The sequence below is a fragment of the Bubalus kerabau genome, chromosome 1 (genome assembly GCF_029407905.1).
Source record: "Bubalus kerabau isolate K-KA32 ecotype Philippines breed swamp buffalo chromosome 1, PCC_UOA_SB_1v2, whole genome shotgun sequence".
In the NCBI taxonomy this organism is placed as follows: Eukaryota; Metazoa; Chordata; class Mammalia; order Artiodactyla; family Bovidae; genus Bubalus; species Bubalus kerabau.
Window position 1 is genome coordinate 237,233,441 of NC_073624.1, and position 24,514 is coordinate 237,257,954.

A 24,514-nucleotide genomic window follows, 5' to 3' on the forward strand; every position below is an offset into this window, starting at 1 on the left:
GCTACTGGTCCACATTCACACATTCCAGCCCCTCTCTGTGAACCTCACCTCAGCTCTCCAAGCTCAGTGACCCATTCTCTCAATTATAAATTCCATAGCCCTGAAAGAGGACTCCAGTCCCCCCCAGTTCTTATTTCCCATGTCAGACCTTAGTTCACTAGCAGGTCTGTGGTTAGAACCTTAGGATCAGTCATGACCATGAGAAGAAAGACCCTACTATGCAGAATATACACAACACTTTCTTTAGTAGAGCACTCCTCTAAGACAAGAGACCCTGAATATGCTCCCTCTGCATCTGGCCAAATGCTTCCAATAGATAATAATTTCTTGCTGAGTGAATAAATGAAAGAATGTTTTGGCTCATGAAAAAGAGAAACTAATCTCTTGAGATCTTATCTCACCTCTCTAAACCTCATTTTTGTATCTGTTAAAAAAAATGAATAATCCATCCACTATAAATTTGACTTGGGGATTAAATGAAACTACTAATGGGTAAATTATTTGAAACCATAAAGAATTAGTTTCAATTTACAAGCAAAGGATATAAAAATGGGAGGAAATAGACATGTCAATAGGCCTTGCAATTGTCCTTGGTTAGGGTGGGTTGGGGGGTGGGGGCAATCCACAAATAGAAAAGGAGAAATGGAGCTTGTGTGGATACATGTTCTGGTTATTTTAAAGAGTTACTGTTACTCTAAACTTAGTCTCTGTAGCTTTAAGATGGTTTCCATCTGAGTAATACAGGAAGTGCTGAAATCTTGGAAACACAATTCTGGCAAGTTCATAACTTGGATTAAAAACTTGAAAGTGCAAGTGTTAGATGTAAGAAAGAAAAAGTACAGCATTCAGTTCCCCTGGGGATATCCTAGTTGGCCCAAATGTAGTGAGATCACTACTTCCAGGATATATTAAATTGTGGAATGACAGATGAATGTAACTGGTTGCCTGTGGCAATTGAGTGCAACTTGATATCAGAGAACTTGGTGATAGTTGCCTTTACAAATGTTTCAGCTAACTTTAGGCTCATGGTGAAAGAGCATTCCCCACCCCCATGATGTCAGATATGGCCACCAGGCTTGATCTGGCCTGTGCATGTGGGCAGAAGCGTCATGAGTCACATGCAGGTAGAAGTGTGAGAACTGGTGTACAATTCACTGTTCTCCCTCCCCTGACAGAGGAACTGGCTCCAAACGGTGGAAGCTCCAAAAGCCTGGGTCCCAGGGTGAGAGTGACATCAAGCATGAACCACTCTACTATGACCCTCCATGGAAGCAAACAGAAACACAAACAGCATTGTATCGTTCTAAACCACTAAACTGCTTCACTGCAACATGATGTCACGTGTCCTAAAAACACTGCAGTCGTGTGGAAGCAGCAACAGGAGGGGTTGAAAACATTCTTTGAAATAAGAAAGTCCAGGATTGGAGGCTCTGACACTTACTATCCCCATAGCTTACCACTCTGCACCCTTTAACCTCACTCATGTTTGTCTATCAGCCTAGATCTATGCTTCTCAGATCTGGCTGCACCTTCGAATCTCAAGGGGAACTTCCAATACATGCCCAGGTTCTATCCCAGACATTGTGATTTCTTTTAAGCCAGATGTGCAACTAAGTTTGAAAGCTACTTGTCTAGTATTTTTTAATGTTATTTAAGGGGTTCACCTTCAACACTCAGACTGAGAGAAGCTCCAAAATGTCCTCCTGAATCCAAAGTTACCAGGTAAGTTCCAGTAGCACCTGGTCACATTTGATTTCTCTAATTAGAACATCACATAGAAGTATCCATTTCCACATCTACTTTTCAACCAGAGTGTGATCTCCCAGAACACACTAAAATCTTCTGGTAGCCCTAGTACCTAGATCCTGGCATCATGCTACGTATCAGGGTATATATAAACTATGTTTATTTATTTAAACAGAGAAAATACTACTTTATTAAAATTTTAAAAAATTGGCAACTTCTGAAAAAACAGCTTTCATGGAAGTTTGGAAGAAGTGGCAACTGTTCTAACTTGAGAAGTGAATGTGAAAGTAAGTTATTTGAAAATGTTGTCTCAATACCAGAAGCAGAAAGGCAGATGATCGTGGTCAAGAGAATGGGTCAATTTCAGGATGGAAATAAATCTAGTTTTGTAGCATTGGGAATGATATCACTCAATAGGAAAAAATGTGTTTCAGCAGAATAGTATAATTTTTGTTAGTCAAGAATTCAGAAATAGGAGAAGGAGGTGGAGAAAAAAGCACAGGTATACAAAATGTTAAACATGGTTAATTTTATGTGGTGAGATTTGGTGATATTTTTTGTCTTCAAATAGGTGCTCAGTAAGTGTTGTTGAATGAATAAGTGTTCTCTGTGTGAGTAAATGTGTGTATGTTTCCCACAGACAAAGAGTTGATTTCATAGTACAGTTTAAGGCATAATATCAACTCAGGTCTGCTGTTGTTATTGTTCAGTTGCTAAGTCGTGTATGACTCTTTGTGATCCCATGGATTGTAGCACACCAGGCTTCTCCCAGAGTTTGCTCAAATTCATCTCCATTGAGGCAGTGATGTCATCCAATCATTCATCCTTTGTCGCCCACTCCTCCTCCTGCCTTCAATCTAAGACCAGCATCAGGGTCTTAGCCAATGAGTCAGCGCCTCCCTTTTATCTCCACATGGATCCCAGTTTTTCTTTAATGCATTGTGTAAATGTCATTGGATATATAAGTATCCTTGAAAGATATATAGTATTTCTTTGTATATTATGTTTTAAACCCACAAAATATTTTGCCATAGATCTCATTCAGCTTCTTTGTTTACTCGGTCTGATGTTCTTGAGCTATAACTATGTTATCATATGTACATTTTCCTCATTGTTTCTAACTGCTGTATATCATCATAGTATATTCCATATTAGAGCCATCAGTTTTCTTAATGACGGAACACATAGTTTACCTCCAACTCCCTGCAACACACAAAAAAATTCAATAAACAAGCTCATATATGGCCTGACATGGACTTGAGAAATAGCTTCTTAGAGGTAGGTATCCAGACAAAGAACTGTTAAAGTATAGACTAGTGGGCTGCCTTCTATGGGGTCACACAGAGTCGGACACGGCTGAAGCAACTTAGCAGCAGCAGCAGCAGCAGCAGTACCACACTTAATTTCAACATGTACTGATGAAGCTCTCTCCATAATGACTCATAGTTTCACTTATACCAGCTGTGTATGAAAGTTGTTTCTCTATTACCTTGTTAGCAATATGATCCCTCTATAATTTTTGCCAAGCTGACAAATGTATTTGTTCCATTTGGATTTCTCTGCCTACTTTTGACTTTAATAGTCTCCTCGCCTACCAGCATCTGATTGTGTTTCCCTTTCAGTGAACTGACTTCTCTTATCTTTGCCCATTTTTCACATTGTTTCCTTTCTGTCTCTCAATCTGAGTGTGTGTGTTTGTAATGTCATATCTGAAATGTACAAGTAATTTCTTCTGCTACATCATTCCTCTGCCAGCATTATCCATTGACTATTTCAATGAACTGAAATACTTAATAATGATGTTTTAAAATCCACCAAACTTTATCTTCAAGACTTCTGCTTTGAAGGTCTTATTTGAGAGTTCCTTTTCCAAAGTTACTACTATATTTGCCTGTTTTTTTTTCTATTAAGTTTATAGTTTTACTTTTGAAATTTGTCTTTAATTCCTCTGGATTTCATCATATATATGGTATGAGGTAGGGATTAAAGTTTATTTTTTATATATAGTAAGCTAGATTTAGTCAATCCTAAAAGAAATCAACCCTGTATATTCATTGGAAGGACTGATGCTGAAGCTGAAGCTCCAATACTTTGGCCACCTGATTAAAAGAACCGACTTATTGGAGAAGATCCTGATGTTGGGAAAGATTGAAGGCAGGAGAAGAAGGGTATAACAGAGGATGAGACAATTGGATGGCATCACCGACTCAATGGACATGAATTTGAGCAAGTTTCGGGAGTTGGTGATGGGCAGGGAAGCCTGGTATGCTGCAGTCCATGGGGTTGCAAAGAGTTGGACATGACTGAGCAACTGAACATAAGTGAACTAAAGCTAGTTTTCTTACTACTTTTTGCTAAAAGTCTGTTCTTTCTTCACTCATTGGTGATGCCATCTCTAACATATGCTATGTAAAATATTAGACAGATAACGTTTGTGAATGTATGTGTGTTCTATGCTGTTTACTCTGGTGCACTGGGGACTCTTGTTGTTCTTGTACGTTATTTATTATAACAGCTTTGCATCAGGACTTAATATTAAGAAGGGTGACTCTAAACTCTTCCACTTCCTTTGGTTCTCTTTTAAAAAAATTTAAAGCTATTTTAGATTTTATAATTTTATGAAAATTCTAGATTCAATTCTTGAGTGCTTTAAAAGATCCTGTTAGGACAGATGGTAGGCAAAATCTGTAAAGGTGGTCAGAAGGTCAAAACTCTCAGTTATAAGATAAATCAGTTCTGAGGATATAATGTACAATGTGGTGACAAAAGTTAATAATACCATATTGTATATGTGACAGTTTCTATAAGAGAGTAAATCTTTAAAAGTTCTCATCACAAGGATAAATTGTAACAGTGTAAGATGATGAATGTTAGCTGAACTTATTGTGGTGATCATTTTACAATGTATATAAATATCTAGATATATGTTAATTATCTCTCAATAATATTGGAGGAAAAAAGATCCTGTTATGTTTCTATTAAATTAGCTTTCCTGACCTGATTCATTAAGGAAGCTGATATATTTACAAATGCTAAGTCTGATGGATTAAGAAAGAAATGATATCTTTACAAATGTTGTCATTCAGTCTATGAACTTAGTACATCAGGTTTTCCTCTGTTCTATAACATACTTTAAATTTTTTCTTCATAAAGCTTTTGTGTCTTCTTGCTTAGGTTACTTACTACATATTTTATGTTTCCTATAGCTAACATGATTTCCATCTCATATTTTCTCGACAATTATTGCTGAGAGAGCGATTGCTGTTGGCATTTTAACTACCTTATATTTTACATTCAATTAAAATGGATTACATTTCTTTAAAAATTTTATGAAAATTTATGATGGGTTTGAACATCGTCTCTTGAGAATGAAACTGCTTTTCTATTAGAAAAACCCAAGTCAGTCATTGTGAGTCAGAGTTACTTGGGCAACAACTCCTTTCAAGAAGAGATATATAATATAAGAACTGAAAAACTAAAACTTAAGAGCAAAAAAGAAAATAAAGATCATAATGGAACCTAAATAATACATTCTCCACCTACTTCCTCATCTATGAAATGAGGAGACTGTACTAAATGTTACCTAAACTTCCTTCTACCTCAAGTCTCTGAAGATATTCCTTTTAGAAAATGAAAAAGTGGGAGTGAAAAAAAAATTCCAAGTGTAAATTAATCTCTTCCATTGACTTTCCAGTTCTATTGAGTTTTTAGCAAAGAGGCTTTGAGAGGAGTTATTCTTTGTGGGAACTCAAGAAGAATAAGTTTAGTGCATATGACCTCACAGAGACAATTGAGAATGGATGCTTTGGGAGAGGAACTGGATTCTTTTTATCACTGTCATTGTGACTACTGAACTGGCCCCTTCCCTGTCATCAGCTCTACCCTCACTCTAATACTGAAGGTCTTTTCTACAGGGTCCTTATATTTTAAGAGTTTTCTAGTTTGGGAAGAGAAGAGGAAGAGGAAGAAGTGAAACTTCTGGAGTGCATTGCTAAAGAAAGCTTGTTCTTTCAGAACTTGGCTGCCAAGTTTTTACTCAAAGTTCCTCTTTTGTGAGGCAAAACTTTTTGTTCATATCCAAACAAAAAAAAATATTTGTGACAAGTACAAAACCCATCACTGGAGTGTCTTGAATAACATAAATATATTTTCAATCAAATAAGCTCCATCTTTCCATTCCTCCATCTAAAATAGCAAATCTAAACCCCTTATCAACATCTCCAGGGTAACTTGGAAAGAAACCAAAGTTACACTTTTGAAGAACACCAACTCTTCAATCAAATGACCATTTCAAAACACAAAAGTATAGTTTAAAAAAGGTGGTGATACAAATAAATTATTAAAAACAAATACAAGACTATGGTTAATAATATCACAAAACTGAAAATAAGGTGAGTGTCATGTGCCATAGATATGAAGAGTTAGACTGAATCATCTATATAGAGATTCAGCAACCATTTAAAAGGATGTTAAAGGTGTACCCTTATTGAGGTAAAAAGATTTCCTTGCAAGAAGTGAGAAAAATGATTTGTGATTGAATATGACATTAAAGATACAAATGATTGTGCACAATCATTTTGTAAGAAGAAAAACACACACCCAGACAAAAGCCTGAAGTCATATAAAGTGTTAGTTACTCAGTCATGTCCAACTCTTTGCAACCCCATAGACTGTATTCTCCCAGGCTCCTCTGTCCATGAGATTTCCCAGGCAATGTCATATAAAAGATGTTAACAATGCCGTTCTGTGAACAGAGGAAACAGGTGATTTGTGGTTTCTTATTCCTTTATAAATCTATATTCTAAAATTTTCTATAACATTTAGCTTATATTCTTACATTAGCAAAAGTTTTTAAAGAAAACAGAAAATAAACTGAAGACAAATGAATACTAGAAATACATGGCCCAGTCTTCTGTTCAGTTCAGTTGCTCAGTCATGTACAACTCTTTCTGACCTCATGGACTGCAGCAGGCTAGGCTTCCCTGTCCATCACCAACTCCTGACACTTACTCAAACTCATGTCTATTAAGTTGGTGATGCCATCTAACCATCTCATCCTCTGTCGCCCCCTTCTTCTCCCACCTTCAATCTTTCCCAGCATCAGGGTCTCTTCCAATGAGTCGGTTCTTCGCATCAGATAGTCAAAGTATTGGAACTGCAACTTCAGCATGGGTCCTTCCAATGAATATTCAGAACTGATTTCCTTTAAGATGGACTACTTGGATCTCTTTGCAGTCCAAGGGACTCTCAAGAGTCTTCTCCAACACCACAGTTCAAAAGCATCAATTCTTCGGCGCTCAGCTTTCTTTATAGTCCAACTCTCACATCCATACATGACTACTGGAAAAACCATAGCTTTGACTAGATGGACCTTTGTTGGCAAAGTAATGTCTCTGCTTTTTAATATGCTGTCTAGGTTGATCATAGCTTTTCTTCCAAGGAGCAAGCGTCTTTTAATTTCATGGCTGCAGTCACCATCTACAGTGATTCTGGAGCCCAGGAAAATAGTTTGTCACTGTTTCTCCAACTATTTGCAATAAAGTGATGCAACCAGATGCTATGATCTTAGTTTCCTGAATATTGAGTTTTAAGACAACTTTTTCACTCTCCTCTTTCACTTTCATCAAGAGACTCCTTAGTTCTTCTTTACTTTCTGCCATAACAGTGGTGTCATCTGCATATCTGAAGTTGCTGATATTTCCTCCCGGCAATGTTGATTCCACCTTGTGCTTCGTCCAGCCTGGAATTTCTCATGATGTACTCTGCATATAAGTTACATAAGCAGGGTGACAATATACAGTCTTGATGTACTCCTTTTCTGATTTGGAACCAGTCTGTTGTTCCATGTTCAGTTCTAACTGTTGCTTCTTGACCTACATACAGATTTCTCAGAAAAGGCAGGTAAGGTGGTCTGGTATTCCCATCTTTTGAAGAATTTCCCACAGTTTGTTGTGATCCACACAGTCAAAGGCTTTGGTGTAGTCAATAAAGCAGAAGTAAATGTTTTTCTGGAACTCTCTTGCTTTTTCAATGATCCAGTGGATGTTGGCAATTTGATCTCTGGTTCCTCTGGCTTTTCTAAATCCAACTTGAACATCTGGAAGTTCATGGTTCACATACTCTTGAAGCCTGGTTTGGAGAATGTTGAGCATTACTTTGCTAGCATGTGAGATGAGTGCAATTGTACAGTAGTTTAAACATTCTTTGGCATTGCCTTTCTTTGGGATTGGAATGAAAACTGACCTTTTCCAGCCCCGTGGCCACTGCTGAGTTTTCCAAATTTGCTGGCATATTGAGTGCAGCACTTTAACAGCATTGTTTTTTAGGATTTGACATAGGTCAACTGGAATTCCATCACCTCCACTAACTTTGTTCATAGTGATGCTTCCTAATGCCCACTTGACTTCACATTCCAAGATGTCTGTCTCTAGGTGAGTAATCACACCATCGTTGTTATCTGGGTCATGAAGATCTTTTTCATATAGTTCTTCTGTGTATTCTTGCCACCTCTTCTTAATATCTTCTGCTTCTGTTAGGTCCCTACCATTTCTGTCCTTTATTGTGCCCATCTTTGCATGAAATGTTCCCTTGGTATCTCTAATTTTCTTGAAGAGATCTCTGGTCTTATCCATTCTATTTCTTTCCTCTATTTCTTTAGATTGATTGCTGAGGAAGGCTTTCTTATCTCTTCTTGCTATTCTTTGGAACTCTGCATTCAAATGGGTATGTCTTTCAAATGGCCCAGTCTTAGGATGTCACAATTCTGAGTGGAAAAGTCTGAGTAAATCACCAATTTTTTTTTCATGTCTCAGTTTCCTTTTCTGTAAAATTGGAAGAGCTGCTTTCCTCTGGCACAGAGTTTTCATAATATCAAAACATTCTCCCATGAACAGTTAGTAATAAGTTAAACATACACTTGCTGTGAGGTTCAGCAATTTCACTCTTAGATATTTACCCAACAGAAATGAAAACATGTCCACAGACATGTCCATGAATACATCAATGTCTGTACCATTATTCTCAGTAGCCAAAAACTGGACTGTTCACATATTATAAAATTCTAATCAGCAAAAAAATAAAAGAGAACATATTACCAGTATGTGCAACTTGAATCTCAAAAATATTATGCTGGGTGAAAAACCAGATTGCAAAATCGTGTGACAGCAGAGACAGAAGATTATTAGATCAGTAGTGGCTTGGTTGAGGATGGAAGTAAGGGGAGGGGGTGGGGATTGTCTGCATAGCGGGACAAGGGAACTTGCTGGAGCGCTGGGCATGTTTGCATTTTATGGTATTTACATAATTGTATGCATTTTGCCAATATGACCAATGCTTAAAATTGGTGAATCTTATTGTATGTAAATTTTACCACAATAAAGCAAACAGCAAACTTAAAAAAAATCACTGTCTAATAAAGTATGTGAAAATATATTTTAAAATGTAAAGCTCTATAGGAATGTAAGAAATATTTCTTAAAGGCATTTCTTTTAAAATGAAACAAAGTACAAAGAAACAGCTTTGGAATGCATTCAGCTAATGACAATTTATTTATTTATTCAGCAACTTATCCCTTGGATAAATTGGGGATTGGGTGTAAGCAAAGACAAAAAGAATTGCTATTTATTCTTTGATTTCTTTTAGCTGTGTTAAACTTTACCTAGCAGTTTAAGGAAAACACATACCTTCTAAATTACTCTAATACAGTTCTCTGTTAAATTCTTGGAGAGTAGAGAGGAGAAAGGAGAGGAGAAAAAAATTCATCAGTTTCAGCCCCAAATCCTACCATTGGAAACTAGCATATTAAATATTTAGAAAGCTTTTAAGTCCACATTTTCCATTTCTAATGATACTTTGGAGAAACTGAGTCTGAGAATTAATTACTTGCCTTAAGACACATGCCAACAAGTGATGGAGCTAGACTTTACTGTCTGGTTATAGCCTGGACACTTGGTCACTACCGCATTCCACCTCAAACCAATGCTCCAAATAAATATACAGTTAGAACCAATGAGGGGATCTTGAGGAGGAAGTCCTTCAGAAGTAAGAAATGGGAAAGGTGGGATAGCCACACAAGGAGAAGGACTCAAATGGCAAAAGGCAAGGTGCCAGAAGTCAGGTCCTCCTTTCACAGCTGTGTCATGACTAGCCTTGTGTGTCCTTTACTATGAGCATGGGGGAGGGTAGCCACATGACACAGTCTTTTTAAATGAACAATGCAAAGAACTAGAGGGAAGCAACAATATTTTTAGAAAGACTTGTGATCTCTCCAAGTACACTGGAGATATCAAGGGAATATTTCAAGCTAAGTGAAGTAAAGTGAAAGTCACTCAGTCATGTCCAACTCTTTGCAACCCCATGGACTATACAGTCCATGGAATTCTCCAGGCCAGAATACTGGAGTGGGTAGCCTTCCCCTTCTCCAGGGGATCTTCCCAACCCAGGGATCGAACCCAGGTCTCCTGCATTGCAGGCGGATTCTTTACCAGCTGAGCCACAGATGGGCACAATAAAGGAAAGAAGTGGTACGGACCTAATAGAAGCAGAAGATATTAAAAAGAAGTGGCAAGCATATAAAGAAAAACTATACCAGAAAGGTCTTAATGACCCAGATAACCACAATGATGTGATCACTTACCTAGAGCCAGACATCCCAGAGAGTGAAATCAAGTGAGCCTTAGGAAGCATCACTATGAGCAAAGCTAGTGGAGATGATGAAACTCCATCTGAGCTATTTGAGGATTTAGCTAAATCCTAAAAGATGATGCTGTTAAAGTGCTGCACTCAATATGCCAGTGAATTTGGAAAGCTCAGTAATGGCCACGGGACTAGAAAATGTCAGTTTTCATTCCAATCTCAAAGAAAGACAATGCCAAAGAATGTTCAAACTACCATACAGTTGCCGTCATTTCACATGCTATTAAGGTCATGTTCAAAATCCTTCAAGCTAGGCTTTAGCAGTACATGAATTGAGAACTTCCAGATGTACAAGCTGGGTTTCAAAGAGGCAGAAGAGGCAAAGGAACCAGAAATCAAACTGCCAACTTTCCTTGGATCATGGAGAAATCAAGGGAATTCCGGACAAACATCTACTTCTGCTTCATTGACTCCACTAAAGCCTCTGACTGTGTGGTTCACAACAAATTGTGGAAAATCCTTAAAGAGATGAGAGTACCATACCACCTTACCTGTCTCTTGAAAAACAGCAGATCAAGAAGCAACAGAACCAGACATGGAACAAATGACTAGTTCAAAATTGGGAAAGGAGTACCTCAAGGTCGTATATTGTCACCCTGCTTATTTAACTTCAATGCAGAGTACATTATGTGAAATGTTGGGCTGGATGAAACAGCTGGAATCAAGATTGCCAGGAGAAATATCAACAACCTCAGATATGCAAATGATACCACTCTAATGTAAGCAGAAAGTGAAGAGTAATTAAAGAGAGCCTTGTTGAGGGCGAAAGTGGAGAGTGAAAATGCTGGTTTAAAAACCAACATTCAAAAAACTAAGATCATGGCATCTGGTCCCACTACTTTATGGCAACTAGATAAGGATAAAGTGGAAACAGTGGTAGATTTTATTTTCCTGGGCTCCAAAATCACTGTGAACAGTGACTGCAGCCATGAAATTAAAAGACACTTGCTGCTTGGAAGGAAAACTATGACAAACCTAGAGACTGAATTAAAAAGCAGCGATATCACTCTGTGATCAAAGCCATGGTTTTTGCTGTAGTCATGTATAGATGTGAACGTTGGACCATAAAGAAGGCTGAGCATCAAAGAATTGATACTTTTCAAATTGTGGTGCTGGAGAAGACTCTTGGGAATCTCTTGGACTGCAAGGAAATCAAATTAGTCAATCCCAAAGGAAATCAACCTTTGTAATGAAAACCTCCAGTATTCATTGGAAGAACTCATGCTGAAACTGAAGCTCCAATAGTTTGACCACCTGATGCAAAGAGCTGACTTGTTGGAAAAGATCCTGATGTGGGGAAAGATTGAGAGTAGGAGGAGAAGAGGGTGACAGAAGATGAGAGAGTTGGATGTCATCACCAACTCAATGGACACGAATGTGAGCAAACTCTGGGAAATAGTGGAGGACAGAGGAGGCTGGCAGGCAGCAGTTCATAGGGTCGCAAAGAGTCAGACACAACTTAGTGACTGAACAACAACAATGACAAAGAACCAAAGAGGGGATGGTGAGGAGAAAGTTCTTTGGAAATAAGAAGTTGGAAAGGTGGGATTGCCACACAAGGAAAAGAAGCCCAGAGGGCAAATGGCAAGGCTCCAGCAGTCAGGTCCTCCTTTCACAGCTGTGTCTTGGCTGGCCGTGCATGCCCCTTACCGCAGGCATGAGGGGGGTGCCCATGTGACACAGTCTGAACTGTGCCTAGGGTGTGGTGACCGCCCAGCGTGTCTCAATCATGGTGGGGAGAGGCGGGCATTTGTGTGCTGAAGGCTCCCTAAATCTCTGGGTTAAAAGGAGCAGTTACGTGTTGTTTTACATGTCATTTCTCATTCATCTTTTGTCTCCTTTCCCAGGTTTCTGGGCTCCTAATATTAGAACAGCCTAAAGCCAGCCAGGCATTCTGCATTTGAAGAAGTTGTTCTGCAGGAGCTGAGGAACCTGCAGGAAGCCAAGGTTTATACTCTCTTTATACCATTCTGTTTCTGGGGATGCTGTTTAAACATAATTTGCATTGGTTTAATATTAGGATTATTATAAAGTAATGTATGATCATTATGTCACTCTGTTTTATTTCCTACAAAGTAATACAGGACAAATAGCTAATGATCCCACCACTAACTGATAGTGCTGTGATGCAGCTCCTGCCAGTCATAACCACTACCTATGCTCTAGTGACCAGCTTTTTAAATTACATGTTTCATAGTCTCAAATTTTAATTTTAAATCATCTTTTACTTCATATTTTTAATATCTTCAGGATTAGTTACACACTGTAAGGATATGTTATAACTTATTTAAATAACAAATAAGCCTTATTTACTGGATAGTTAGTCAATGCCTTCAAATTTTTAGTTATTAGATATAACATTTTAATAACACCACTTTTGAAATACTTTTACCAAAAATATTGAAATTGGATCTAATCAAGCATTTAGCTCTAACTTACAATTTAAAGAAAATGAAACAATCTGAAGAGCCCACAAGGTAGGACATTTTACAGAACTCATCTAATTTTTCAACAGATCAGAGGCATAAAAAAAGGGAGAGTCACTGCTCTCGATGACAAGAAACTTAAAAGATTAAACAACATGCAATCTGAGGGTCTTATTTGAATACTGATTTGAATCACTCAATCATAAACAGATACTTGGGAGAAATAATTAAAGAAATACGGGCTGATATTAAAGTGTTACCACTAATATTTTAGGTGCAGTAGTGGTAACTACACACAAATTTTATTTAATATTTTAGAGATGTGTACTAAAATACTTAATAATAAGTAAATGCCATCATTTAAAGAAGTATCCTTGTCCCTAAAAATGTCTAGAATTAAGAACAAATAAATGGAAATTACATAATTGAACCAAATGACAACCATGGGATTGAAAAATATGACAAATAAAATAGCTGAAATAAAAGCCATATCAGATCAGATCAGATCAGTCGCTCAGTCGTGTCCGACTCTTTGCGACCCCATGAATCTTAGCATGCCAGGCCTCCCTGTCCATCACCAACTCCCGGAGTCCACTCAGACTCATGTCCATTGAGTCAGTGATGCCATCCAGCCATCTCATCCTCTGTCGTCCCCTTCTCCTCTTGCCCCCAATCCCTCCCAGCATCAGATTCTTTTCCAATGAGTCAACTCTTCGCATGAGGTGGCCAAAGTGGATGAACTCAATATTAGAGTGGAGATAATAGAGGAGAGAAGCAGAGAACTTGAGAACAGATTAATTTACCCAGTCCAAGTAACACAGAGAAAATAGATTGAAAAATAAGAGTCCAGTGACTTGATTGATCACAACAATCACTTCTGTGGAATTTCAAAAAGGATAGGACAGAAAGAGTGGAACTCAAATAATGGACTGAAGTAAGGACCCAGTGACTTCCCCGGTGGTCCAGCCGTTAAGAATCTGTCTTCCAGTGCAAGGGTTCTATCCCTGGTCCAGGAACTAGGATCCTATATGCCTAGGGAGCTAGGCCCACTTGCTGCAACTAGAGAAGCCTGTGTGCTGCAGTTACTAAACCTGTGCACTCTGGAGACTTAGGGCCACAGCTAGAGAAGCCTGTGAGCTGCAACAAACACCCATAGCAGCCAAAAAAAAAAAAAAAGTAATGGTCCAACTGGGCGAAAACATAACCTTGCAGATTCCAGTAACTGAGAAAGCCTCAAAGGAGGGAAATAAATAATTCAACACCAAGAAAAATCAACTCAAATTTCTAAAATTATGAAGAAAAGATCTTGAAAGCAGCTAAAGAGATATGATGTTTGTTTATGGGGAAACACAAATTTTAGTGACAGTGAATTTCTCATCTGATATCATGGAGACCAAAAAAAGTGAGACATTTTGAAGTGATAAAAAAGCAACTGTCAAACATGAATTCTGTATCTGGCAAAAATACCTAAAGGAACAAAGGGGAAAAGAAATATACTCTAAAATGAAAGAAAATCTGTTGCTAGCAGATCTGCTTTAACAGAATGACTTAGGAAGTTATCTAAGCAAAAAGGAAATAATAAATGAAGGAAAACCAGAGAGAAGAAAGATGTTAACCAAAAATATTGATGAATATTCTGTTGTTCTACAATTTATTGAATCAAATTTATAACACTATCTGCTGAGGCTCTTAGTTAATGTAAAGGAAATATTTCAGACAACCATATTAGAAATAGAAGGTTAAGGAAGTTCAGGTTTCTATACTTCACTCAAATTGATAAAATAATGACAACAGTAGACTGCCATAAGTTATGCATGCATAATGCATTACATAGAGAAACCAGTAAAACTTTATGCAAAGAGATGCACTCAAAAATGCTATAGATAAATCAATTCTAGACCATGTTCAAGTAATCCACAAGAAGGCAAAAAAAGAAAATAGAAAGAAAAAAACAGAAGAGAAGGAAAACAAATACAAAATGGGAGATTTAGGCTTTAACATATCAATAATAACACTCAGTAAAAATGGCCTAAATTATTTTAAAAAAGAAAGATGAGAAGAGAGTAGATTTAAAAAGCAAGACCAGTTTGGAGACTTCCCTCGTGGTCTAGGGGTTAAGAATCTGCCTTGCAATGCAAGGGACATGGGTTAGATCCCTGGTCAGGGAGCTAGGGTACCACATGCTGAGGAACAACTAAGCCTGAGCATCACAACTACTGAGCCCATGTGCTACGATTAGAGTCCATGTACCAAAATGAAAAGATCCCACATGATACAACCCAACATAGCCCTGCCCCCCGCCAAAAAGAAAGATTTTCTTTTTATATGCTGTCTATACTTCAAATATACAAATATAAGCAGGTTGAGAATAAAAGGATAAGAAAAATACACTGTTATTTGCTGCATTGTATTACCACCCAAGTTAATGTTGATGTTTTAATCCCCAGAATCTCAGAATGTAACAGTATTTGGAGATAAGGCCATTAAAGAAGAAAACTAAGTTAAGAGGATCTTTAGGATTGACCCTCAGAGAAGGCAATGGCATCCCACTCCAGTACTCTTGCCTGGAAAATCCCATAGACGGAGGAGCCTGGTAGGCTGCAGTCCATGGGGTCGTTAGGAGTCCGACATGATTGAAGTGACTTAGCAGCAGCAGCAGCAGCAGGATTGACCCTCACCCAATATGGCTGATATCCCAAAAGGAGGAATTAGGACACAAAAATTCACAGAGGGGAGATGGAGTGAAGATGCCGTGAGATTTGGCAGCCATCTATAATCAGTAGAGACTTCAGAAAAAACAAAGCTGGTGATGTCTTGTCCTAGACTTCTAGACTCCAGAATTGTGAAAAAATAAATAAATTTATATTTTTTAAGCCTCCCAGCCTATGGCATTTTGTTATGACAGCTTTAGCAAATAAATAAAGATATGTATCAAGCAAACACCAATCTAAATGTTAATCAAGAGAGAAAGCACGAATGCTTATATTACTATTATATAAGCAGATTTTCAATCAAAGAATATTACCAGACACACAAAAAGGGCCCTATATAAAGATGAGAAGACCAGCCCAGCAAGACATAAAAATCATAAATGCATATGCATCAAATAACAGCTGCAAAATATGTGAAGCAAAAACTGGCTGAAAAAAAAGAAAAAGAAAATCTCACAATTCTAGTTGAAAACTTCAACACCTCCTCTCAATAACTGAAAGGATATCTAGACATAAAGTCATTAAGGATATAGCAGAATTCAACAACACTATCATCCAAGAGGATGTAATCAACATTTATAAAACACATACAGAATACACATTCTCATCAAGTTACCACAAAACACATATCAAGACAGACAATGCCCTAAGCCAAAAATAACAGGAAAATCTTCAAACACAGAAATTGAACAACACATTTCTAAATAATTCATGGATCAAAGATATTAAAAAATATATTGAGCTGAATAAAAATTATATCAGAATTTGTGGAACACAGCTAAAGCTACATGGAGATGGAAATTTATAGGAATTTTATGCATACATTAGAAAAGAGGAAAAATACTCATATTAGTAATCTAAACTCTAACCTCAATAACCTTTGAAAAAGTTGAGAAAAGAAACCCAAAAGAAGCAGACAGAAACCACGCCAAAAGAAGGAAGAAAATAATAAAGATAGGAGTTGAAATCAATGAAACTTAAAACAGAAAAACAATATAGGAAATCAAGGAAACAAAGAGTTGTTTTTTTGAAAGATCAACAAAATTGATAAACTTCTAGTAAGACTAACCAAAATAAATAAATAACAGAAAAGACAAATTACCAACAACACAAACGAAACCAGGGATGTCACTATAGACCCTACAACCACCAAAATGATAATGTGAAAATACTAAGAATAACTCACTCATCTAGAGCCAGACATCCTGGAATGTGAAGTCAAGTGGGCCTTAGAAAGCATCACTATGAACAAAGCTAGTGGAGGTGATGGAATTCCAGTGGAGCTATTTCAAATCCTGAAAGATGATGCTGTGAAAGTGCTGCACTCAATATGCCAGCAAATTTGGAAAACTCAGCAGTGGCCACAGGACTGGAAAAGGTCAGTTTTCATTCCAATCCCAAAGAAAGGCAATGCCAAAGAATGCTCAAACTACTGCACAATTGCACTCATCTCACATGCTAGGAAAGTAATGCTCAACTAGAATAGTTGAAACAATTTTGGAAAAGTAGAACAAAGTGGGTGGAATCAGTCTATCCAATCTCAGGATTAATTACAAAGCTAAAGTGATCAAGATTGTGCAATGTTGACAGAGGGATAGAAACACAGACCACTGGGACAAACAGAGGCCTCAGATATCTGATAAGGGGTTAATGTCCAAAATAGATAAAGGACACATAAAACTCAATAGCAAAAAAATAAATTTTAAAACAGCAGAGGATCTTGACATTTTTTTCAAAAACACCCAAATGGCCAAAAGTAGAGCAAAGAGGATTAACATTACTGATTATCAGAGTAATGCAAGTCAAAACCACAGTGAGACATCTCATCACACCTTATTATGGAAAAGATAAGAAATAACAAGTCTTGGAGAGAATGTGGAGAAAAGGAAAATCTTGACTACCATTGCTGGGAATGTAAATTGGTGTAGCCACTATGGAAAACACTGTGGAGGTTCCTCAAAAAAATTAAAAATAATAAAACTACCATATGATCCAGCAATTCCACTCTGGGAAATTATTTGAAGAAAATGAAAACACCAATTTGAAAAGATATATGCAGCCCAGTATTCACTGCAGCATCATTTTCAATAGCTAAAGTATGGAACAACCTAAGAGTCTATCTGTGGAAGAATGTATAAAAAGATATGATCCAGTGGCTAAGAATCCATGCTCCCAAGGCAGGGGGAGATCCCTGGTCCAAGAACTAGATCCCACATGCAGCAACTTTGAGTTCTCATTCCACAACTAAAAGAAACTTCATGCTGCAATGAAGATCAAAGATTCCATATGCCACAATTAAGACCAGGTGCAACCAAATAAATAAATATTAGATAAATAAAGTCACCTAAAAAATAAATGATCTATCTATCTATCTATGTGATTTATACTACACACACACACATACACACAGAAACACACTGGAATAGTATTCAACCATAAAAAATAAATAAATCTTGCCATTTAGAACAATATGGATAGAACTTAGAGGTATTATGATAAGTGAAATAAGTCAGACAGAGAAAGACAAAGTATGATCTCACTTATACGTCAAATGAAACAACAGGAAAGCTTATAGATACAGAGAAGATTGGTGGTTACCAGACATGGGGGTTAGGGGACAGAAGAAATGGGTAAAAGTGAAAAAGATACAATATAAACTTCCAGTTACAAAATAATTAAGCTATGGGGATATAAAGTAAAGCATGGTGGCTACAGTTAATAATATTGTACAGCATATTTGAAAACTGTTAAGAGAGTAGATCCTAAAAGTCCTCATCACAAGAAAAAAATCTTTTCTAACTGTGTATGCCATTTTGCAATATATAGAAATATTGTCATTATCCTGTACACCTGGAGTTAATATAATGATATGTTAACATTATCTCAATTAAAAAATAGAAGACCTAGAAATAGACACACACGGATAAGCCAAATAGAGCTGGAAAAGACCAGTCAGCAGTTCACAAGCGGGCCTAAAGCTCAGGAGAGAGATATGACTGTAATAGAGATTCAGAGATCTCCAGTAAAGAGGGAGATGATAACAAGAAAGAAGCAAGCAATGGATTGAGTTCTGGGCATACTAACATTTTGCGAATTAGAGAAAGAGGATCCAGCCACAGGTAGTAACACCAAATGCCTAAGGGTAGGAAGAAAATCAGGATAAATGGCACCACTTCCTGAAAGCAAAAGGGAAGAGAAACTTGTGAGAAGCATGGCTTGGTCAGTGGAGTCAAATGCTACAAAGAGGTCAGAAATGGGAAGAATTGAGAAATAACCACTGTACTTACACTGAACTTGTGCTTGATGGCTTCAGTGGAGGAGTAGAGCCAGAAGCCAGGTGCATTAGCTTAAAAGTAAATGGGAGGCAGGAAAGTGGACATTTGGAACAGAAAAGTTGGCTCAGATATAAAGGAAAGAGTAAGGGGGGTAGCTAGATATGGTTAAAGCATCAAATGGTCAAGGGAAAACTGTTAAGAGCCTTTGTCATGCTCACAGGCAGAGGGGATGATTCCAATAAAAAGCAGAAGGCTAGAGATACACATGAGACTGGATTGTGCACATATGAAGATATCTTATAAAGTTCTCATAGTCAAGGCTTTTGTTCAAAACCTGAACAAGGTGCTTTTCCATTAAGTTAAGAAACAAGGTAAGGTTATCCGCTCTTCTTTTCAACATCATACTGGATATTCACACTAATGCAGAAAGACAAAAAGATAAAATAAAGGGTATACAGATTCAAAAGAAAAGCAAATCTCTCTCTGTTCACATATAATATGATAGCCCATATAGAAAATTCCAAAGAAGTGATCAAGTAATTCCTGAAACTAATAAGCAATTAAATCAAGGTTATAGGATACAACATTAATGTCCGAAGTCTGTTGCTTTCCTATATAACTGCAATGAAAAATTAAGAATTGAAATAAAAAATACAACACCATTTATATTAACAAACACAGAAACACTTAGGCATAAACCTAACAAAATATGTATAAGATCAACATGAGGAAGGCTATGATACTCTGAAGAGAAATCAAAGAATTATATAAACAGAGATCTGTTCCATGTTCATGGAACAGGAAGCCCAATACTGTTAAGATGTCAGTTCCTCTCAACTTGCTTTAGACTCAATGCAATTTCAATAAAAATCCCAGAAAGTTATTTTATTGATAATAACAAACTGAATCCAAAGTGTATATGGAAATGTAAAAGACTCAGAATCAGTTCAGTTCAGTTGCTCAGTCGTCTCTGACTGTGATCCCATGGACTGCAGCACACCTGGCTTCCCTGTCCATCACCAACTCCTGGAGCTCACTCAAACTCATGTCCATTGAGTCAGTGATGCCATCCAACTATCTCATTCTCTGTCGTCCTCTTCTCCTCCTGCCCCTAGTCCCTCCCAGCATCAGGGTCTTTTCCAATGAGTCAGCTCTTCACATCAGGTGGCCAAAGTATTGGAGTTTCAGCTTCAGCATCAGTCCTTACAATGAACACCCAGAACTGATTTCCTTTAGGATGGACTGGTTGGATCTCCTTGCAGTCCAAGGGACTCTCAAGAGTCTTCTCCAACATCACAGTTCAAAAGCATCAATTCTTCAGTGCTCAGCTTTCTTTATAGTCCAACTCTCACATCCATACATGACCACTGGAAAAACCATAGCCTTGACTAGACAGACCTTTGTTGGCAAAGTAATGTCTCTGCTTTTTAGTATGCTGTCTAGTTTGGTCATAACTTTTCTTCCAAAGAGTAAGTGTCTTTTAACTTCATGGTTGTGGTCACCATCTGCAGTGATTTTAGAGCCCCCAAAAATCAAGTCTGCCACAGTTTCCACTGTTGCCCCATCTACTTGCCATGAAGTGATGGGACTGGATGCCATGATCTTAGTTTTTTTGAATGTTGAGTTTTAAGCCAACTTTTTCACTCTCCTCTTTCACTTTCAAGAGGCTCTTTAGTTCTTCGCTTTCTGCCCTAAGAGTGGTGTCATCTGCATATCTGAGGTTTCTGATATTTCTCCCAGCAATCTTGATTGCACCTTGTGCTTCATCCAGTCCAGAATTTCTCATGATGTATTCTGCATATAAGTTAAATAAGAGGGTGACAATATACAGCCTTGATGTACTCCTTTCCCGATTTGGAACCAGTCTGTTGTTCCATTCCCGGTTCTAACTGTTGCTTCTTGACCTGCATACAGATTTCTCAGGATGCAGGTAAGGTGGTCTGGTATGCCCATCTCTTGAAGAATTTTCCACACTTTGTTGTGATCTACACAGTCAAAGCCTTTGACAGAGTCAATAAAACAGAAATAGATGCTTTTCTGAAACTCTCTTACTTTTTCAATGATCCAGTAGATGTTGGCAATTTGATCTCTGGTTCCTCTGGCTTTTTTAAATCCAGCTTGAACATCTGGAAGTCATGGTTCATCTACTGTTGAAGCCTAGCCTGGAGAATTTTGAGCATTTCTTTGTTAGCATGTGAGATGAGTGCAATTGTGTGGTAGTTTGAGCATTCTTTGGCATTGCCTTTCTTTGGGATTGGAATGAAAACTGACCTTTTCCAGTCCTGTGGCCACTGTTGAGTTTTCCAAATTTGCTGGCATATTGAGTGCAGCACTTTCACAGTATCATCTTTTAGGATATGAAATAGCTCAACTGGAATTCCATCACCTCCACTAGCTTTGTTCGTAGTGATGCTTTCTAAGGCCCACTTGACTTCACATTCCAGGATGTCTGTCTCTAGGTGAGTGATCACACCATCGTGGTTATCTGGGTCATGAAGATATTTTTCATATAGTTCTGTGTACTGTTGCCATCTCTTCTTAATATCTCTGCCTCTGTTAGGTCTATACCATTTGTGTCCTTTATTATGATAACACAATATTGAAAAACAAAGTCATAAGATTGGACTTACCCAACTTTAAGATTTATTATAAAGCTACAGGAATCAAGACAGTATGCTGCTGGCCAGAGAATAGAAAAATACATCATTGGGATAGAATAGAGAGCCAAGAAAGAGAAAAACACAAATAAAGTCAAATTATCTTTGACAAAGGAGCAAAGGGAATTCAATGGACAAATGACTGTTTTTTCAATAATGGTGCTGGAATAACTGGATCTCTACATTGAAAAAAAAAGAATCTAGATGCAGACCCTACACCTGACATGGATCATACTCCCAAATGTAAAACCTAGATTATAACACAGGAGAAAATCTAGATGATCTTGTATATGACAATGGCTTTTTAGGTACAACACCAAAGACATGACCAATGAAAGAAAAAATGGTAAGCTGGACTTCATTAAAATTAAAGACTTCTACTCTGTTAAAGACACTGTCAAGAGAATGAGAAGACAAGCCGGAGATTAGGATAAAACACTTGCAAAAAACATATCTGATAAAGGACTATAATGTAAAATATTGGGCTTCCCAGGCAGTGCCAGTGGTAAAGAATCCACCTGCCAATTTCCAAGATAAAAGAGACTTTGGTTTTGATCTCTGGGTCAAGAAGATCCCTTGGAGTATGCCATGGCACCCCACTCAATTATTATTGCCTGCAAAATTCCATAGACAGAGAAGCCTAGCAAGCTATATAGTCCATGGGGCTGTAAAGAATCAGACATGACTGAGCACACACATCTCTATCTCTCTAATGTAAAATATACAAGAATGCTTAAAACTTAACAATAAGAAAATGAACAACCTCATTAAAAAATGGTCAAAAGATCAAAATAGACATGTCACCAAAGAAGATAAAAAGAAGGCAAATAAACATAGAAAAACATGTTTAATATCATGTGTTATTGGGAATGCTAATTAAAACGAGAGGACATCCCTGGGGGTGCAGTGGTTAGAACCCACCTGCCAGTGTAGAGACACGGGTTTGATCCCTGGTCCAGAAAGATTCCACAAGCCATGGGGCAACTAAACTCATGTCCACAACTACTGAAGTCTGTGTGCTGTAGAGACATGCTCTGCAACAAGAAGTCACCACGATAAGTTCATGAACTGCAGCTAGAGCATAGCCCCCACTCGCTGCAACTAGGTAAAGCCTGCACACAGCAACGAAGACCCAGCACAGCTAATAAAGAAACACAAACAAAACAACAAAAATGAGACACCACTACATACCTATTGCTATTATTCAGTCACCAAGTCATGTCCGACTTTTTGTGACCACATGGACTGCAGCATGCCACATTTCCCTGTCCTTCACTATCTCACAGAGTTTGCTCAAACTCATGTCCAGTGAGTCCGTGAGGCTATCCAACCATCTCATCCTCTGTTGCTCCCTTCTCTTCCTGCCTTCAGTCTATCCCAGCATCAGGGTCTTTTCCTATGAGTAGGCTCTTCATATCAGGTGGCCAAACCTATTAGAATCATTATAATCCACCACCAATTGCTGTCAAGAATGTGAAGTAACAGGAGCTCTCATTCATTGTTCACAGGAAGAAAAAATGCTATTTTGCTATTTAGCGATTTTGGAAGACACTTTTGTAATTTCTCACAAAACTAAACACTTACCATACAGTCCATCAAACATGCTCATTAACCTGAACATGAATGTTTATAGCAGCTTTATTCATAGTGACCAAAATTGGAAGCCACCAAAATATCCTTCAATAGGTCAAAGAACAAACTGCAGTATATTTAAACTATAAAATATTATTCACAATAAAAGAAATGTGCTATGAAGCCACAAAAAGAAACAAAGGAAACTGAAATGCATATTGCTAAGTGAAATAAGTCAATCTGAAAAGGCTTTATACTCTATAATTCCAACTACACAGAATCTTGGAAAGGTAAAACAACAGAGACAATTAAAAGGTCAGTAATTATCACAGGTTTGTGGTGAGAAATAAATGAATGGGTGGAGCCTGGAGGATTTTTAGGGCAGTAAAACTATTCTGCATGATATTGTAACGGTGGATACATGTAATGATACACTTGTCTAAACCCGTAGAATGCATCTCACAAAGTGAACCCTAATGCAAACTATGGACTTCAGTTGATAGTGATGTGTCAATATTGGTTCATCAATTGTACCAAATATACAAGGCTTGGGAGAGATGCAGATGGTGGGGAGACTATGTATTTTGGGGAGAGGGAGACAGACATATGGGAACTCCCCAGACTTCCCACTCAGTTTTGCTGTGACCTTGAAACTGCTGTAAAAAATAAAGTCTATTGAGAAATATGTGAATCATTCATCACCCAAGGGTTTTTAGGCTCCAGCAGGTGCAGAAACTGCCAGACAGAGCACTCCCCATCTCAGCAGTCGACAGCACAAAACACAGAAGGTTACCTTAGAGCACTTCCTCACAGGCCAAAGGGGACTTTCTTCTTTGCTTGTTTTTACAACTAGTGGGAGAAAACATTTAATTCTTCAGAGGCCCAGGGATGGTCAAAGGAGACAGCTGTGGGCCAGCTTCCTGAGAAGCCTTACAAAAGCATGGCAGCATCCAGACGTTTGATTCCACGGCTGCACCAGCATCAAGCCATTGCCAAGGAAGCTGCATAGAGGACACATCTGCTGTGGCAAAGTGTCCTGCACTTTCCCTGCTTGATGGCTCGCCTGTCCCGGACCAGACCAGTGTTGATGCACTCCTGTTTAGTTTGTATCTTTCAGGCTTTTCTAGGGTGCTTGACACACACAATAAGAAAATATGCTGTCATCTCCCTTTTCCAGTCAACCTCAACTACACATTGAAATCATCTGGGGAGACTGAAAAGACTAATACTACCTGGGCCCCACCTGCTGAGATCCTAATTTGTTTGGTCAGGGCATGGCTTCCCAGGTGATTCTGATGTGCAATCAAGGTTGAAAATTACTAGTCTGAGTCCAGTGGAATTCACACAAACTCCTACACGCCAGTCAGTCATAAAGAGGGATAGTTTCTAATTTTGAGACACACTTCCGCTCTCATCCCAGCCCCAGCACACAC

General features: G+C 38.0%; 1 protein-coding gene and 1 long non-coding RNA gene across 4 annotated transcripts in view; one reads left to right on the forward strand and one right to left on the reverse strand.

The window, feature by feature from the left end:
- The window catches only part of LOC129636637 (uncharacterized), a 43,244-nt gene extending 30,758 nt beyond the window's left edge, over nucleotides 1-12,486 (forward strand). For both annotated transcript variants that reach the window (XR_008707055.1, XR_008707051.1), the window contains one exon: nucleotides 12,288-12,486. This is a non-coding gene — a long non-coding RNA (uncharacterized LOC129636637). The remainder of the gene's footprint in view (nucleotides 1-12,287) is intronic.
- The window catches only part of LOC129636576 (T-cell immunoglobulin and mucin domain-containing protein 4-like), a 62,362-nt gene extending 38,094 nt beyond the window's left edge, over nucleotides 1-24,268 (reverse strand). For both annotated transcript variants that reach the window (XM_055560070.1, XM_055560062.1), the window contains exon 1: nucleotides 23,875-24,268. The gene's annotated coding sequence lies outside the window, so the exon portion shown is untranslated. The remainder of the gene's footprint in view (nucleotides 1-23,874) is intronic.
- Between the last annotated feature and the right edge of the window lie 246 nt (nucleotides 24,269-24,514).